The sequence below is a fragment of the Chamaea fasciata genome, unplaced genomic scaffold (genome assembly GCF_029207755.1).
Source record: "Chamaea fasciata isolate MVZ Bird 193981 ecotype frontalis unplaced genomic scaffold, bChaFas1.0.hap1 SCAF_2, whole genome shotgun sequence".
NCBI lineage: Eukaryota > Metazoa > Chordata > Aves > Passeriformes > Sylviidae > Chamaea > Chamaea fasciata.
In genome coordinates, this window is record NW_027094087.1 from 95,826,694 (window position 1) to 95,844,757 (window position 18,064).

Genomic DNA, 18,064 nt, shown 5'->3' on the forward strand with positions numbered 1-18,064 from the left:
ATTCCATGATTCTGTGAATATCTTGAAGTTGAATTTTAAATAGTTTGACTTAAAAAAAAGACCAGAAAGAGAGATCTCTTACAAATGTATGTATGTATGTACTTTTGTATGAAATATGTGTCTTTATTGTAAACCAGACATTTTCTTCATATAAAATGTGGCTGTAGGTGTTCAATATTTATGTCTGTGCTTTACTGCATACACAGTGGTTTCACAGGAATAAACAGCAGCACTTGTGTGCAGAAAGCTTTATGTGTGTGTATATGTTTAGGACCTGACCTTCATTGCTTATAGTTTATAATTCCTAAGAATTTCCTGTCTGGAGTTGAAATGTTTTAAAATCTATCTTCTACTCTGTAGATTTTAAAAACAGTACCAGGTAACTAAGAGCTTTCAATAGGCAGCGAACACCTGCTTGTTGGGCATTCTGGTTTGTCTTTGTGGTTCATGTTTAATCTTTGGGTACCCCCAGCCCCCTCTCAGTGGAGGCTGGGCAGAGGAATGCTTGACTGCTGCCCACAATGCTCTTAGGGAAGAACAAGTCTGTGGGGCTTCTATGTAAATAACACAGCGTTTAGTAATGGAAAAGTTAGCAATTCTCTTAATTCCTCGTGAGACATACCTGTGTAGACTTATGTTTTGAAATTTTCTTTCAAGTTATCTCTGTATCTCTGGCCTGAATTTTATATCTACTAGCCATGCAGACTTATCCTGCAACTAAAAGAAAAAAGTGTCCATTTCAAACATTGTCTAGTCACGGTTGGTTCCTCATGTTACAATCCTTAGAGAAGTTAATGCTCCCTTCTGAGATGAAGGAGGCCTGTCGCCAAAGGAATTGAATAAATTATAGTGGTATTCAAAGGACAGAATGAAAAGACAGGTGTTGGGATCGTAGATGAAGCTTTAGTCTGATGAAGGAAACAGTTGTAAATATGCGGTCTGGTTCAGAATGTAGGAAGAAGGGAACTTATGGAGTTCCCAGACAGTGTATATGCAGAGTTTGGGTAGTTTATAAATGTTTGAGGTGCTTTTTCCCCTCTTGAACGAAACAGGATTTTTTCAAAGGCTTTCTGTCTAAGGCCGGCACTAGGCTTCATTTACCCAGCCATTTTGAGAAACAATGTGAATGTCTTTTGCATTGTTAAAGGACATGGTTTGCAATATTTTCCAGAGCTGCTATGAGGTCAGCCTGTGGGGCTGTGTGTGCCATGTGTCCCCAGTGCTGGCCTGGCAGGGTGTGTGCTCAGGCTGCCGGGCACTGCAGGCACTGCTCTGTGCTGTGCCTGGCTCCTCGGGCGTGTTGCTGCTCACAGTTCTCCCCTGACCCGGGTAAGGCACTTCTGGGACAGTGTAACACGTCTGATGGAGCCTCTGTGCCTCTCCCCCGAGAATAAGAGAAAGAAAACTTTGCCACGGTTGTGTGTTATGGCAGAACACGTCAGGCAGCAGATGTTCTGGAGGCCAGGGAGGAGGTTAACAGCAGCAGTGTGGGGCGGCAAGGCCACACTTGCCTGGCACAGCCATATGGCAGTTGGAGTTTTACTGTCAAATCGCTTCCTGCTGGTGGGCAGGAGGGCTGGGGTTGGAGGAGACATGAGCTGGGGAAGAGGGATGGATGACAGCCTTTCCTGGCTGCTAGGGGCTGTAGGATGTGCTGTCCTCCTCTCCTGCCCACTGGCAAGGGCTGTCCATCATCTGTGGCTATTGTTTGATGCAATTAGTTTTTATTGACCAAGACGACCTTAATAGGTTTCATTTATGTGTCTTAGTTTTATTGCAATTTAGCCCTCTAAATACCCATGAGTGTCCTAAAATAACAAGGATACTATTAATTAGAAGCTAAGGATTGTAAGCTTAAAGCAATACATACTTTCTTCATTTTTGACTACTTGTATGTTTTTAAAAATAGACTTTCACGAATAATGTTTTGATAAGTGATAGCTGATAATTATGAAAAAAAAATCTATGTAATTTCCTTTTTTTTTTCCTTCCCTTTTTGGCTCTTGGTTCTTTGAGACACTGTTGTCATATTCACTGTCATTGTAGTCCTCCAAGGACACTGTTTTTCCTGTCTAGTCTTGTTGAATGTTTTACCCCATGGTGAGAATATTTTTTTATATAGTAAGAATAATATGAAATCATTTTCAAATCCATAAAAGCAAATCTAAGAATTACAACAGATTTAAACTGTGAAACTACTCTACCCCACTTGTTTGAAATTGAGCAGATTTCACGCAGATGGTGTCTCTTAAAATGGAGGGAAAGGGAGAGAAAAGAAGTAGCAATAGCTAAATGAAAGGCCTTAGAGCTAAAAGCCTAATTTGTAATAGAGTACTTTTATGCCATTTTGCAGTCAGCCACAAAATAAAGCAAGTACATTGGACTAGAAGCTGAAGTCTTCTTCTGTGAAATGGAAATTTATCTGGTGTATTGTACTTTCAAAAAGATATTGTTTGTTTTTTTGCTAATGATTGCATGCCAGATTATTGTTTACCAGTTACTATTCAAGTCCAAATCAGAATTGAAGTTGGCGGAACATAAAGGAAATATCAAGACAGCTAAATATCATCATCCAGATCTTCATTTACCATATGTTATTGGAACTTCTAAAGTACGATACATTGAGGAATAGGCATATTAGTCACCAGCACAGTTCAATTCAAATAACTCTATTTTTATGAATTAGCCCTATTTAAGAATTGATTAAAATATCAGTATTACTGCCTTTAAAATAAAAAAGCCAGTTGTCTATTAAGAGTGGAGCTGCTTAGACTGGAATACAGTACTTCTCTGTAACTGGGAAGTGCATATAAAGCACCATGCTTTTCCCTTGTCGAGTGGCTTGCCTGGCTCTGGTGCTGTGCAGTGTTATGTTACTTTGGTGTTTCGCTCTGCTGACAAGTAGAGCCATTTCACTGGACCTTAACTCACACTGCCTGAATGTAAGAGTATGAAAAGGTTGAGAGAAAAAAGAAACTGAAATCATCAGGTTGTGTACCCATGGGCACATTAACCGCCACAGCTAGAGTGACTTCTGTCTGATTTCAGCACTTGCCAGACAAAGCCAGATTTTATATGGTAAACACTAAAAGGTGGGTCAGCCCACAAACTTCCCATGGGTAGCATGAGCTACATGGGAGCTCAGGCATCTTGAATAGGTGTATGTCACCTGTCTAAGCATTATCGAGGTTTTCCTGAGAAGCAAAATCTGTAGTTTGGATTCATAAAATCATAGAATATCTCAAGTGTAAAGGGGTCCCGAAGGGGCAAATCTAACTCCTTACTCGGTCACAGGAGTGCATTAAAACTAAACCATAGGATTATCATCCAAGATGCCTCCTCCAGCAGACTGTGACCATTTCCATGGGTAGCATGTTCCAGTGCCCAGCTACCCTCCAGGTGAAGAACCTTTTCCTAATGTGCAATTTGGCATCTCTGTCACTCCATTCCTCCCAGAATAGACCACTTGGTTCTGTTAAACATCAGCCACATTCCACAGTGTTAATGTGCTCAAAGATAAGGAATTCCTCCAGGTCCTGTAAGGATTAGCGGCTCAGGGGGTAAAGGAGACCAAAGTCATGCCATTCCCTCACAGAATGGGAAGAGCTCTTGGCTAGTTGGTGGTTCATTCCATGGGGCAGCAGGAGTTGGTGAGGCTCTTCAGGCCTGGTGTATTAAAGTGTCAAAACCCAGATGCTTTTAGTTCTGCTGCTTATAGAACAACATATTTATTCGTTATATGAGCTGCAGTCTGGCATGAACTTAATTCAAAGCCTGTTGCAAATGCCTATTTGCGGAAGGGGCATGAACTTACTCTTTTTAAAATACATTTTTGAGTGTAATTGTGAAATGCAGATAAAGTTATAAATCCATCAGCAAACTGACTATTTTAAGGCCATATAGTCATTTTTCCGGAGATTGGATTTTTACAAATGTGATATTTTTAGATGGATGAAAATGAGCATATACCACATGCTGGAGGTATGAAGCAGCTTTGTAAGCTGTAAGTTTAAAACCTTCTGTTTACAATATGATGTTTTTAAATCTAATGGTGTATAGTATTTGTCAAATGGTGTATCATTATACTGTAGCACAATTCTAAATGTCTGCAGAATCATCGTATAAATTTATTATTTATCATGCAACTAGAGAATTTATGCTGATAATTAAGACTTCTTATGTAGTTAATTTCTGTAATACTTGCACAAGGACTTTTTGTTACTGTGCTGTGTAGAAAAGCACGTATAAATATCTTTTGTGGTATTGGGCTGTAATGTGCAGTAAAGGCTGTTTTATTTTTAGACCACATTTTCACCCTAACTTACAACAGGAATGTGGATTTTCATTACATTTTAATTGGTTATTTTTGACTGTGGCCCAGGTGACATTTCAAAATGTAATTTATATGTAACAAAACGCCTACCTCTGTCAGTATGTACATTTCTTGAAATTAGTTGTGGTACGGTTCTCATCCAGACTGATCCTAGGAGGGCAAGCTGTACCTAGGAGTGCATCAAAAAGCATCACCAGCCACTCAAAAGAGGTGATTTGCTCTCTGTATTCAGCACTGGTTCAGCTTTAACTTGAGCACTGTGTGCTGTTCTGCCCCCAAAATTTAACAAGGATGTGAAGGTCCTCAAATGTGTCTAGAGGAAGTGAACAAATGTGGTGAAAAGGGCTGGAAAGCATGGCCTGAGAGGAGCAGCTGGGGACTTTGGGCTTGTCTCCTTGGAGAGAAGGAGCCTGGGAAGCAACCCCATGGCTCTCAATGGCTTCCTAAGGAAGGGAAGCAGAGAGGGAGGTGTTGATCTCTTCTCATGGAAGGCAGCGAAAGGATGTGTGGGAATGTGTCAGAGCTGCACCAGGCTAAGTTTGGACTCGACATTAGGACTCACTACTTTACCAAGAGGATGGTCAGATGCTGGAACAGGTTTCCTAGAGTGGTGGTCAGCACTGCAAGGCTGACAGTGCTTGGACACTACCCTTAACAATATGCATTAATTCTTGGCCTGTGCTGAGCTGGTCAGGTTGTGCTGGTGAATAGGTCCCTTCCAACTGAAATCTGTTCCATTCTTTCCTTCTGTGAAGCTCCTCTTATTTTTGTTACTAGACCTGTAGAGCTTAGTATTTCACAGATTAGGCTGATCTGCAAAACAGAACCATGCAAAACAGAAGGAAAAAAAAGGTACCCAGGCATTCCTGTACATTTGGACTTCATGAAAAGCCTGCTCTGAGTGTGGGTTCAGCTATTTTGGAACGTCCACTCTGGAGAGTCAAGTAGAAGTGTTTGTTACAATCTGTTCTTGATACTGTTTTCCAGGCATAGGAAGCTTATTCTCTAGTAATTTTGTCAGTATGAAAACCAGTACGATAGCCCAGTACCACCTGTGTAGGTGGAGCTATTCTGCTAAAAGTGCTGCCATGTGGGTTTGTTTTTTTTTAATAATTCCACTGTAACCTGTCTAAACCTTAGTGCGTTTATCTATTCCCTTGCTGTAACCCAGCAAGTATCAAGTGGTTTGAACCACATTATGTTAGATTATAAAACCCTTCTTTAGTAATGAGGGGCTTATTCTCCGCAGTGGTTACAGAAAATGTAATAGATATAAATAGGACTTTATGGAAAACAGGGAGAAAGGACCTGTGAAATGGCAGTAGAGTGGATGACTGAGCTGCTGTGTATGTTCCATTTTAGCATAATAAGCAGAGCATTCTGAAAGCATGCAGATTTTGTCAGAAAATTTGCCAATTCTTTATTCTAGAGGAAACAGATTATATTGGTAATTGGAAGACAGCTCAAGAGAAATGTTGGTTGGTTGGGGTTAAGCTCCCCATGTCTGATGATGATTTTTCCCAGATTGACACATCCAGGGTGTGATCAGTGCTTGCTTTTGTTTTCTCATTATACTGAGATTTAATTACCTGTATTTAGAATGAAATCCCATGAAACTGGAAACCATTTACATTACTTTGTACCATTTTTGAAATGGTACACCCACAATAAGTCATTTATTTCCCTCTTGCTAGTTATAGCTGTAAAGAAGTGGTGCTTTAAGGGAGAGACCTCACCGTGGTTGGATGGGATGAGGTGCATGGATGGAGTGGGTAAAACTTGAAAGCCTCCCTTCACCTGCTTTTGCTCTATACGTTCTACTGAGAAATTATTAACAGGTGCTGAAGGCATGAGTGCTGCCTGCCCTGAACTCTCAATGCACAAAGAAAAGATCAAACATACTCTTTTTTTTTCTTTTTCTTTTTTTTTTTTTTTTTTAAATAAGAAGAAACCACTCGACTTGGAATTTGTTGTGAGTGAGGACTAACCTGACAATACTTAGTGAATTTTCAGTGACAGTGAAATGTAACTCTTAATAACCACATCCACTGTTGTTTTTCAATCTGCTTTTCATGTCCTGCCACAGAGAGGACACTAGCAGAATGAGGAGGGATCAAGAAACTATTTTAATCAAACATTAATCTAACATTAAAACACTATTGAGAGAAGTATGGCTGGGGGTGCTACGCTCAGAGAGATACAGACACCCTTCAAAAATAAGTAAGATTATTTTGCCCTCCTCCTTTGCTTTGTGTCAGTGTTCATCCCATCCTCCACATCATGTTTGTTAGCCTGTAGATTTTGAAAAGATAACATTTGCTTTCTCTCCATATCAAGATCTCAATCCCATTTGCGTTGACATTTTAGCTTTATGAGGGAGAATGCATTATGTAAAGTTTCCATTAGCCTGCAAATATTAAATTAAGTGTTGAAAACATGAGTTGTTTGTGGTGAGTGAAGCAGAGCAAGCCATGAAGATGATTTGCACTCGTCAAAATTAGATAAAGTTGTTGGTTTGGGTTTTTTTTTGTTTAGACAGAGAATGTAGCCTACCACTCACTTTTCTTCCTGTCTTTTTACCTTTGTTTAGAAAATTAAATAGACAGAACAAAGGCCAAGTTCTTAATAACACTAGTGAAAGCATAACTGTAATTTGTAGTTGGAAATACTGTGAGTAGCATTTGTGGCCATACGTTCCTTTGGCAAGATGTTACATTTTCCTTGAACATATAATTATGTATCATTGCTTAATAAGGAAAGAACTTCTTTGTCAGACATTTCTCTGTACTGTAAGCTTACAAACTGCATGTTGTAATAGAATGTTTTGGAAAGTATCAGAAGATTCAACTGCTGCATTTTTTTTTCCTGGTGGGAGATAACACTGCTAACAGCATTAACTGTAGTCTAAAATGGGTAAAAGTGTAATATGCAGTGGTGTATTTGTGCATAAGTAGTACAGGAATATAAATGAAATCTGTCTCAACATGCACTCATGGTAACATTCTTCCAGTTTGTTTACAAAATGAAAGAATATCTGTCTCTGGTAGAGAAAATTCTATGTTTAAAGCAGTGTCTCACTATCCTTTGAAGTGTTAAATCCTCCTGGGTTTCATTTTTTTTGGCACAAGAGTAGTGGATGTTTAAGAAGCCAACAACATTAGCTTGCATAGGAGCATTCCTGTCTTATTTTTGTTTCTAGGTCTGTTTCCTGTGCTGGGGGAAGGGCAATGAGAGCACAGCTGCTCCCAAAGTTCAAGATGAAGCTGCTTCTTCAGTGTGTTTTAAGCCTTGGTCACAGTTTCTTACTGGAAGTCTTTAAATGAGATTTGTCTGATCTTCAATTGCGCTTTTATAGGCATGAAATCTCCCTCCTTCCCCCCTCTCTTCCCTGACCCTCCATCCAGGTCCCCCAGCAGCAAAACCCACTCACTAATAAAACAAAATTCCAGATTATCTGCAACATAAAGATTGAAGAGGACCCTCAAAAGCAGAGCATTTTGATGTTTCTGAGTTCAGCATCAGCTTGACAGAGCAATTGATCAATATTTGTTCTGAGAATTTTTTCCTTCATTTTTGAAATGTTGATGCAAGCTAGCACAAAAGATTGGCACCTTTGGATACCAAAGCTGCTCCATTTGAACGTTTATTTCTCAGATAAGCTGAAACATCACAGAGAATAGGAGATGAATTTTCTGTCTGTTTTTTTATGGTACCTCCAGTAATTCAAATGGAAAAGTAACAACCTAACAACCTATTCTTCTCTTATATTGCTTTATACATATTTTATACAAAGTCTTCTATCTGAATTTTGACATATATTCCTTGAGCACAAACGTTTTGAGCTTTTTGTAGTTCTGCAAACATAGTAAAGCACCTCTTTCTTCCATTTGTCCAGTTAACATTTTTATTGTGGTATGTTGCAATCATATGTCTATAGGAAGGAATAAACCAAGCCTGCAGTGGGAAGAATGTAATTGTTGCAGTTAGTCTCTTTTCACGCAGTGGTAGGTAGGGCTTTCTTTTGAGGTACCTTTGCTTATATGGACTGCTTAGGTGAGAAAGAAAGTCACATGTTGTTGATTGTATTTGAGTTTCCTGCTTGAGACCAGATTGATGGCTGTATAGTAAGGGTGTGTTTTGTTTAAAATGCAGAATAGTGTGTAAAAAATATTTGTTGCCTCCCAGAGGCACATAGTCTGGGACAGCAGGTACTTAGATGGAAGTCCAGTTTTCAGTGTGGCTGTTTCAAAGTTTGAAGATAGTTTAATCCAAACAGAGCTGAGAAAGAAGTTGATGTTGAACTTTCACTGTTGGTTTACAGAAGTGTTGGCAGATCAGGAGGACCGGAGAAACTTGGCTAACCACCAGCATAGGAGACTAGATAACTGAGGTAGTTACGAGCCCAGATTATGACCCAGGTGAAATGATAGAGTAACTGATCTAGGGCTTGGTAAATAAAGGACAGGGGAGAATCACAGGATATTGCTAATGCTGTCAGCATGAGTTTGTTAAAAATAGGCCCTATAGCACTTCTACTTTTGTTGTCTTTTTGAGCTGCTTATATACATTGCGCTGTTGACAAGGAGGAAGTGTAAAAATACGTATTTTCCGTAAGTTCATTCCCTTGGTGCTCTACGGCGTTTTTGTGAAGAGTCAAGAATGGTGCATGGTGGGAAGGACACACAGTAGGTGAGTTAGATCTAAGGGAAGATTTTGGTGGTCCTTGAGTATCTGTGTGTACCAATGGGCTCCCAGTCCTTCACATTTGAACATTTTTATCGGCCCACATAAAAGTAATCACTTAAGATGTTCAAAGAATACTCAAAGATCAAGAAAATAATGATGCATAGAGCAAATGGATGAGCGATTGTGCTTGTCAAACTGGGCAAAACAAGATCTTTGCTTTAACACAGCAGATGTACACGAAGGGGCAAGGATGAAGAGCTTCTTTGAGAGCAGTAGACTCCATCCTGTGTAAAACATCTCCGGCTGAAGGGCTGGCAGGAGCTCTGGGTACCTAAGCTAGAGAGTGTGGGAATGGGAAGGGAGATGGTACTCTGGCTCTGGGAGGTCTAAGGCTGGATTGTTTTCTCTAGTTCTAGTGACTACAAATAAAGGAGAAAATAGATGAAGGTTCAAAGAAGAGTTGCAAGATTAAAGGGTGGAAAGAAGCTTTAAGTAAAAAGGTTCTTTGAGTTTTAGATATTGAGCTTAACAAAAAGCTAAAATGTATTTACTTTGAGCCTTCTTAATGCGTTAATCTCTGAACTTCTGTGTTTATTTCTAACTGGGAGCATAATGGAGCCCCTCTATTCTGATTCCAGTTCTGTCATGTCTTGACAGTTTTAAAAGCTTCACAAATTTTATATATAATAAGGGCTTAAGAGTATTCAGTGAAGTAGGTATATATAATTACCTGATTTTATAGATGGAGAAACGGGAATAAAGTCACGTGTTTTAGATCTGCCTTTTATGGAGTAAAAATATGGGATAAAAATCTACGCCTAGATTTTTTATGGAGTACATTTACAGAAATCTCAAGGTAGGGCTATTGTATTGTCCATTGCAATGGTTCTGTGAACTTTCCAAATTCAGGATAATGAAATTTTTTAAAAGAATTTATATTTGTTACCTGAGCTCTGATCTTGAGGAATTGTGTTAGTGCCTGCAATCCTAAAACTGAAATTCAGTGGAAACTAAAGTGGAAAGTTAGGGGATCTGGTAATTCACTTAAAACGGCAAAAAGGGAACGGTAGCATAATGAAAAATATATTAAATACTCTATTTAATAATGCAATGAAACACAAGTATATTCATTTATGGGGTACTCAGAAAAATCAAATAGGTGAGACTGGTATGAGCACATCCTAGAGAAAGACTGAAATCAAGAAATGTGTTACAGAGTGAAACATGCTGGAAACAGACTCAAGGAAGAGCAAGTAGTCTTGCTCTTCACTTTTAAAAATGCATCAGCTTACTTATGGAATAATTTTAATACCCTATGTATGTATATAGAAATACATATGTGTGTGTATATATATATAAATGTTATTTCTGTGGAAATTAAAATATTTTTTTCTGTATTAAGAAGTGCCATATGCTGATGCTGAAGAAAAGTTTTAGTCCCATTTCTTACCATTAAAATATATATTAAAGAAGAAGTAATACAACCTCTAAATTATTGTTGTATATTTTGCATAAATGTTCATTATGCACTATCTTTTCCTATATTAGTAGCAGGAGGCAAATAGTGAATTAAATAATGAATACACTACAGAATATAGTGTTTTCAAGCAAAGTGCTTATAGTTACACAAAGCAGGAAAAACATAAAAGCAATACAAAAATGTGGAGGAGATAAAAAAACCCCTGAAACCAAAAAAAACAGGGCATGGAAATAGGATCTGAAAGTTCACATGTAACCAGTTTTCATATTAATATATAAATATACATATGCATCTAAATAGAGTTTGACTAATTCTTCTCAATTTGAATTTTCTCAAGGATAGCTGCATACTGGCTATCCTATATCAAATGAACTATTTTTCAGGTATAAACTTGTCAGCAGATGTTCCAAGGTTCTAGTCTGCTTCCACCCTCATGATATGATGGGGTGTGGTGCTTCAAAACTTGGCTGCTCTATGGCTGGGAAGAGTGATTCAGCTTTAATTAGGTCAGTCTTTTAATGTCAAAAACTTCAAGCCTTCTACTGTCCCAACAGATGAATGACAAAAAATTGAGCCCACAAATCTCAGCACTGTGTGTGTATACACTGTGTTGGAGTTTCAGTACTGTGAGAGCTCTAAAACCAGAATTGTTTATGCTACCAGCAAACAAATAACACCAGGTCCTGCCTTCAGCCTGTTCTGAACTCTTAATAACCAAGCAAAAATGTTCCAAGTGGATTATGAATGGTGGTAGTCTGGCAAATTATAAGAATATTGAGGGAGTGTGTTTATAGAAAGTGTTCGGCAGATGTTCGGAGTCAGTGCTGAAGGGCTCAGCCCTGCAGCCAGACACAGAAATTGTGGCTGGTTAAACCTGAACTGACTCAGCTGCCGTGTCAGAACTGTGCCATTGCTCAGAGCCTTCTTAGCTTCTCCCAGGTGTAAAAAGGCTCCACTTTCCTTCTCTCACCATCGTTACTTTGGAGAACAAACACAATATGTGAACTGTGCATTAATATTGTCGATGTGATCAACAGGGAGGATTTTCCTCACATGCGTACTCATGTATAGGTGGTGGATGATTGTGTGTGTTTTTATGACTTAGCTGAATTTGAGCATTTGTCACAACAGTCAGTGTTCATTAGTGTTACAGTTAATAGAGGTGGAACATGTAAATACCTCTGTAGCCATGGTTGCACAAGCCTGTTCTGAAATGCCATATTCAGTTGTGTAATACTTCTACTTAATATGACTTTTTTTTCCAGTCAGAAGTATTTTTTTTACACCTGAACAATATAAGCAAAAATCCCACAGATTTTTATATTGAATATTACCAGAAAGGTTCCTTAGAATCTGTATCATTATTTGAAGTGAAGGGGAGGGAAAGAAAAAATTCAGAAAGAAATCAGCTTTTTCCCCATCTTTTTTTTTTTTTTTTTGTGTTCTCAGATCACAGCAGAGTTTTGTATGTAAATAATACATTTGGTGGTGTATTGATTTTGAAACAGAATTTCTCGCATGCAGGTATATTTTAATGTTGGCAATGTGTTTCTCTCCCATCTCAGTTCAGCACTAACCTGTCTCTTTTGGTCTAATCCTTCTGGGAAATGTGTGCCTGGGTGAAGGGAGAGCGACATTCTCTACCTTCCCATGATTTATAGCAGTATGTGAAGAAAATTGCAAGATCCAATGATACTGCATCCTATGTAATTATTGTTGTCCTTCCTCTTGGCATACTTTCCCTTCCATTTTTCCTCTTGGTGTTCTCTGGGTCATGGTTCAGGTGTTAGTCTGATTCTGTCTCTGTCGTCTGGCTATCCTCACTGATAAAATGAATCCCATCTTTAACCATGCTGTTTTCTTGAAGACTCTATCTGAAATTTCAGTGTGCTTGGATTAAATTATTTTTATAAGAGTATGTAGTGACAGAACAAGGGGGAACAGGTTCAAATTGGGAGAGATTAGGCTTAGATTAGATATTAGGCGAAAATTCTTTGCTGTGAGGGTGATGAGACATGGGACAAGTGGCCCAGGGAATTTGTGGTGCATTTCCCATCCCTGGAGGTGTTCAAGGCCAGGCTGGATGGGCCTCTGAGCAACCTGGTCTATTGGAAGGTGTCTGTGTCCATGCCCGTGGTAGGGGGTTGGAAGATGAACTTGAAGGTCCCTTTCCAACCCAAACCATCCTATGAGCTGGGATGGGGCCAAGGATTTTAATGCCCTGTCCCCAGCCTATATTTTAAAATGCATATGTTTCAATAAGACACCAGCAATGTAGAATGCTAACCTTTTATGCTGTTTTTTTTTTCTTTTATTAATATGAATTGAAATGTGAAGATGATATTTTAAAATTTAATACTGAAAAGGAGGCAACCAAAATGCTTCATTTTCAATCAAGTTAGCAGTCTCAGTTGTCATGTTGATTACTTTGTTTGGACCATTTCTGCAATATTAAGCATGTATTGTACTAATTTAAAGGAAATTGTTAAAAATATGTTTTTTAACATAAATTTCAACTTGATTTCCATTGTACATCTTTGCGATTATTTCTGTATTTCTTCCCTCACATTTCTGCAGGATGTGTTCCAAAATCTGTTTAGCCTGTGTATTTATGGAAAATGTTCTTCCATCAAATTTTCTGATCAGATGTACTTACAGCTCTTTTAAAAGCAAAATGATTTTTCATTTTATGGACATTTGAATAACTACTTTGCATTGACACCAGGAATAATAATAATAATAATAAAAGAAATATTCCTGGCAGCAAAAGATATCACACACTGTCCATCTTTTTTCATTATGGAGATGCCATGGAACCTCTTGGTATGTTTATGAGTGGTATAGATAAGCATTCACAAAAAATATAAAGCTGCCCTGTGATTTCCATGTGTTCTGCATGTTAAAGTGCATGACAGAGAACGATAGACAGTTTTGTGTTATATGATTGGCTTTCAAAGAAATGTGGATCTTATGGCTGTAGGCTGCTCTTTAAAAAGTCTGACTTCTTAATTTATTTGTCTCAGCTTATGCACTCTCTTCTCTGTGTCCAGTGGATTGAACAGTGAACAGTATGAATTTTGGAAGTAGTTTTGGGCCATTCATCCTTGCTGGTTTATAGGTGTTGTATCAGGAATCACTTGGAAAATTATTCCTGCTTTTTCACAGATTTGTCAGCTCCTTCTGGCAGGTGCTCCTGTTAAAGAACAGAGCTAATGTAACAGAACTTGCTAAAAAATAATGTAGTGTGGCAATGGTAAAGCATTTTAAGCTTATGATTGCTAATTTTGTGTCTCCTTAGTCCAAAATAGTGTCTCTCCCTTACTCGAGACTACACCAGTGCTTTACAACTGAATATAAAGTAATATCCTATAATATACTGGCTGATTCCTTGAAAAGTCATTTGACTTAATAGCATAAAAATCTATATGATCATACCAATATGTCAAAATTTCATAGTTATGACATGCAAAGCTCATTTTTGAATTTGGAGATATTAGTAATTTGCATAACACAGGCCACCAGAGCCTGGCTATTACAGAAATCTAAAGCTTCCTGTACTCAAGATCCATTCATCACAAAATGGGGAATAACATGCCTTGCATTCATCCTTGCATAGCAGTGATAATAAGGGCTGAACTGAAGTGCTTTCAGCACCACGGCAGCATCCTCTGGGTGCTGAGGAAAACTCTCACTGGCAGAACAGGTTTAAGTGCTCATGAAGAACTTGATCTTTCCAGTCTTTGGATTTACCTGTAAAAAGACTGCTTACTGTTTGTGGTCATGTGCACACATATGGGAGATCATTTTGCCTTTTTTTTTTTTTTTTTTTTTGCAGTCCTTTCACAAGTGGAATTTTTAATGAAGTTGTACTACTTCACAAAAAAAGAAATATGCTTGTATAAAATTGTTTTCCATCCATGAATACAGAAATGAGTTGAGTAGAATGTTTAACTCACTTAAACATGCATGGACATTAGTATTACCCTCTTGGTGAGTTGTAAGGCGTTGCTTCTTTGCAGAAGCTGGCAGAATTGCTGAAATTCCAGATTCTTCAGGCTTCCTGTTAATTTTGGCCATTCCCAGAGATGGAGGAAGAACAATGGAAGTGCCTCTCTAATTTAGCCATTATGTCACGTTTGTTCACTGACTAAAAGGAGAACAGCTGATCTAAGCTACTTCAGAAAATCTTGCTCTTAGTCTTTCTGTCATAGAAAAAATAAGTGTCTTCATTTCTGTTCCATTCTCCTGTCCCCATCTGATCCTTGCTTCTACAGGCCTGACTGCACGTGTAGGAGGGTAAATAAAGCCTTGGACCTGTGTTATGCTTCACTTCCATCTTCTACACCTAGAAAGGACAAGTTGACCTTACTTTGTCCTTGATGGAAAAAAAGGGCTTGGGTAGACTTTGCTATAGCACAAGGAACAGAAATGGTCTGAGGGGCAGGAGGTGTATGGAGGTGCAGTTAGCCCACAGTCTGAGCTTCAGGCAGCTGTAAGGCCGGCAAAACAGATACCTAGTGAGAAATTTGGAGCGTTACAGGGAACTCGGCTGCACTTCTGGGTAGCCAGAGTACAGCTGCAGCAGGAAGCAAGGTTACTGCACTGTAAAATGGCAGCCCTGCAGCTGCCCCATTTGTTACAGATGCTTTGGAAGAGTTCGGAAGTCAAAGAGGGCTAGGAGAAAACTGAGCGCATTCCTACAAAAAAAAAAAAAAGGCTAATTTTTAAGTCAGTTATTTCTGGTGTTTCTGGTAACAGAGTTAGTACTACAAGGGAAAGATTGTGCGTCTGCTTAATGGTAAGTAAATGATTCAGTGTTTTAACAAACATGATTTTTTTATGTATGGTTGGTTTGCTCACTGCTGGTGAGAATTGTGTTTGTCTTTGGTTAAGGTAGAAAAGATACTAGATTTGCATGGGTGACATCATGGTAGTGTGATTGCACTTTCTGCCTTTGGCATGATCACTCAGTTGTATTTTTGATTTAGATGGGAGCTCATCACTGTTACAGTGGGGTTTTCAGTTCTGGGCAAACCAGGAAAAAAACAGGTGATGATTTCGGAAAGCCTGGGAAAAAATTGCCAATACTATTAGTGTCTTGGTCTTTGAAAGTCTTTGAAAGTTTTTTTGACTTTTGTTTGTTTGGTTTTTTTTAAAGAAAGGCTTTCAGCAGCAGGATACTCAGAATGTTTACTGGAAATTTTATGCACATTTTCCAAAATAAATACCCTATAACAGTGCTACCTAAATTTCTAGGCATTGGCATTGACTATTTTGGCCAAATACATTTAAATTCATATAAGCTGTTGAAATTTAGAAAATTAGTCAGTTTAGTAGAAGTCCCTTATTGATGAAAAATAAGAACAGTTGATGAAACAAATCTCGTCTGTAGTCCAGCCTGATCTTACAGAACTTTGAGAGCCCTTCCAGCTTCTCCCAGGTAGTTTTTCATTGCAAGAGACAGAGTTAATGAGAGACCATGTATGCAAAAGTTCATGGAAAAAGGGAATATTTAGGGCCTAAATGATAACAATGAAAACCCGAATAGTGAGGGAAAGGATTTTTGCAGCGGCAAAAATGCAGCAGTGCTGATATCCCAATACATGGATAATGTTCACAAACCACTTAAAAATATTTATATGAGATAGCGTTTTACAACTGCCAGTACTATTCTGTAATCTTAACAGTTATGCAAATACTAGTGTGAAAAATAAAACCCGAAATTACCCCAGTTCTCTTTGCCCGTGTCGAAGGAGCAGGGCTGGGTGTGCTTGGTGGCCCGAGCCCGTGGTAGCGGAGTGTGGAGACACACAGGAGATACACAGGTGCTGCCAGGGACCTCCAGCACCTGCCCTGACTCACACCCGCGGGATGTGGCCCTGGGAAGCCCAGCTGCCTGTTTCTGGAATGGCAGGAGCCATGTCAGTGACCTTGGGAGGTGCAGGATTCCTGTAATTCGTAAATCCTGTTTAAACGTCAGCTGAAGTGAGGCTGCGAACTTGTATGGCACAATATGACCACAACTAAATGATAAATAACTATCTTAAAAGCAAAACTAACACCACAACTTAGAACTGTCTCTGTTGAATGTGGAGCTGTGTTTTGCTAGGGAGTCGGTACTTAACTTCCTAGTTCCAGTAAAATTGGAGCCAGTAAACCTTCATCCTATCTCTAGAAAAGATACAAATCACATTTTAATTAAAAAAATAGCAGAATGATTCACAAATTATTTTCCTCCTCTTTTGGAAGCCATTTACAGTTGCTAAGCTCTTGCTATATGTCAGTTATATTAGCTATTTAACTCTATTTTCCCTTTTTGGGGTGGATTATTTAGCAACAAGATCTCCCAGTGAAAATAGGACCAAAAATATAATTGAAAATAGCAATAAAGACATTTCTCAGTTATTACAGTGATCCTTATTATTGCTAAGACTACAAAGGGTTTGGTTTTTCTTCCTTTAATAGGAAGGGCTCTGAGAGGTCAGGCAGTTTTGGTAATACACTTTGTTTCAGAGCTCTGCTCATTCTGTGAAGTTTTTCTCATGCTGTTGGTAGAACAGGTTTGCAGGTATGGAGGAATATATGGAAGGTAGAATTTTATTCCCTTGTTACTCTAGAACATAATGCCTCTCACTTCCATAGTTAGAAACTTTTTATTGAGAAAAAAAATGCTCTGTCAACTTCCCAGAAGATAAAACAGATATAGGCCCAGTTGCAGTTCTCTGGTTTGAGGAGAATCCAAGAAGGTTTCTCGTACAAATCATTTGTAATCAACAGGTTAGGACAATTTAGGAATAATACTTTTGTTGACCAGTTTGGGTTTGGGCTGCTAGCTGGAAACACTCCCCAGTGTATTTCCTTATGTTTTAACTTGGGTGAGTCATTTTAGGTTGGACAGTCTTCCTCTGCTGCTCCTCAGCTTTCATCTCCATCCTACACTATGGGTTTCCCCTGGGAGCTGTGGGGTGGTGCTGTAGGTGTCTGCCCACAGCTCTTTGGGTGACCTCACCAGCAGCTCCTTAGCTCCCTTTGTAAATCGTTCTCCTCTGCAAAAAGCCACGAGAGGAAGTGGTGGAAAGGGCCAGACTGCCATCCCTCACATTCCCAAGGCAAAAGGCTGGGCTGTGTCTAATACCTCTGACTAATAATGCTTCAGATCTATTATTTATTTTTCTAGGATCTTTTAAGTAAAGTCTAATGTGAATATTTGCCGTACTGTGTTAGTCTGAATTTTGTTGAATATGGAAGTTCTGTATTTTTGCCAAATGTGCTGTGAATACTTAAAATTTGTTTTTCCCTTCTGCCTTTTGAGTGTGTTAGGGAGAGAGGGAAGACACAAGTTCATACTTTTCTATAATGTTTTTGAGTCTCTATTTCTTGTTGTTTGAAGTGTGTTTTTAGAGAGAATACAATGTACTTTATTTTTGCTGCAAGCTGTTTTAACTGCTTGGTCAGAGATGTTTCTGTACACACACAAACACATGTGTACACGTGTACTTGCGTGCACACACATTAACGTATAAAAGCACCCTAGACTAAACTCTTTAAGAAACTGTTTTTCTTCT

General features: G+C 38.7%; 1 protein-coding gene across 2 annotated transcripts in view; it reads left to right on the top strand.

Moving 5' to 3' along the window:
* Positions 1-18,064, top strand: part of TBL1X (transducin beta like 1 X-linked) — a 191,870-nt gene that overhangs the window by 17,081 nt on the left and 156,725 nt on the right. Inside the window, exon 1 of one of the 2 annotated variants that reach the window (XM_066176797.1) lies at positions 14,905-15,297. The exons of the other annotated variant lie outside the window; for it this stretch is intronic. The gene's annotated coding sequence lies outside the window, so the exon portion shown is untranslated. Of the gene's footprint in view, positions 1-14,904; positions 15,298-18,064 lie in introns of those variants that run through there. 2 annotated transcript variants of the gene reach the window in all.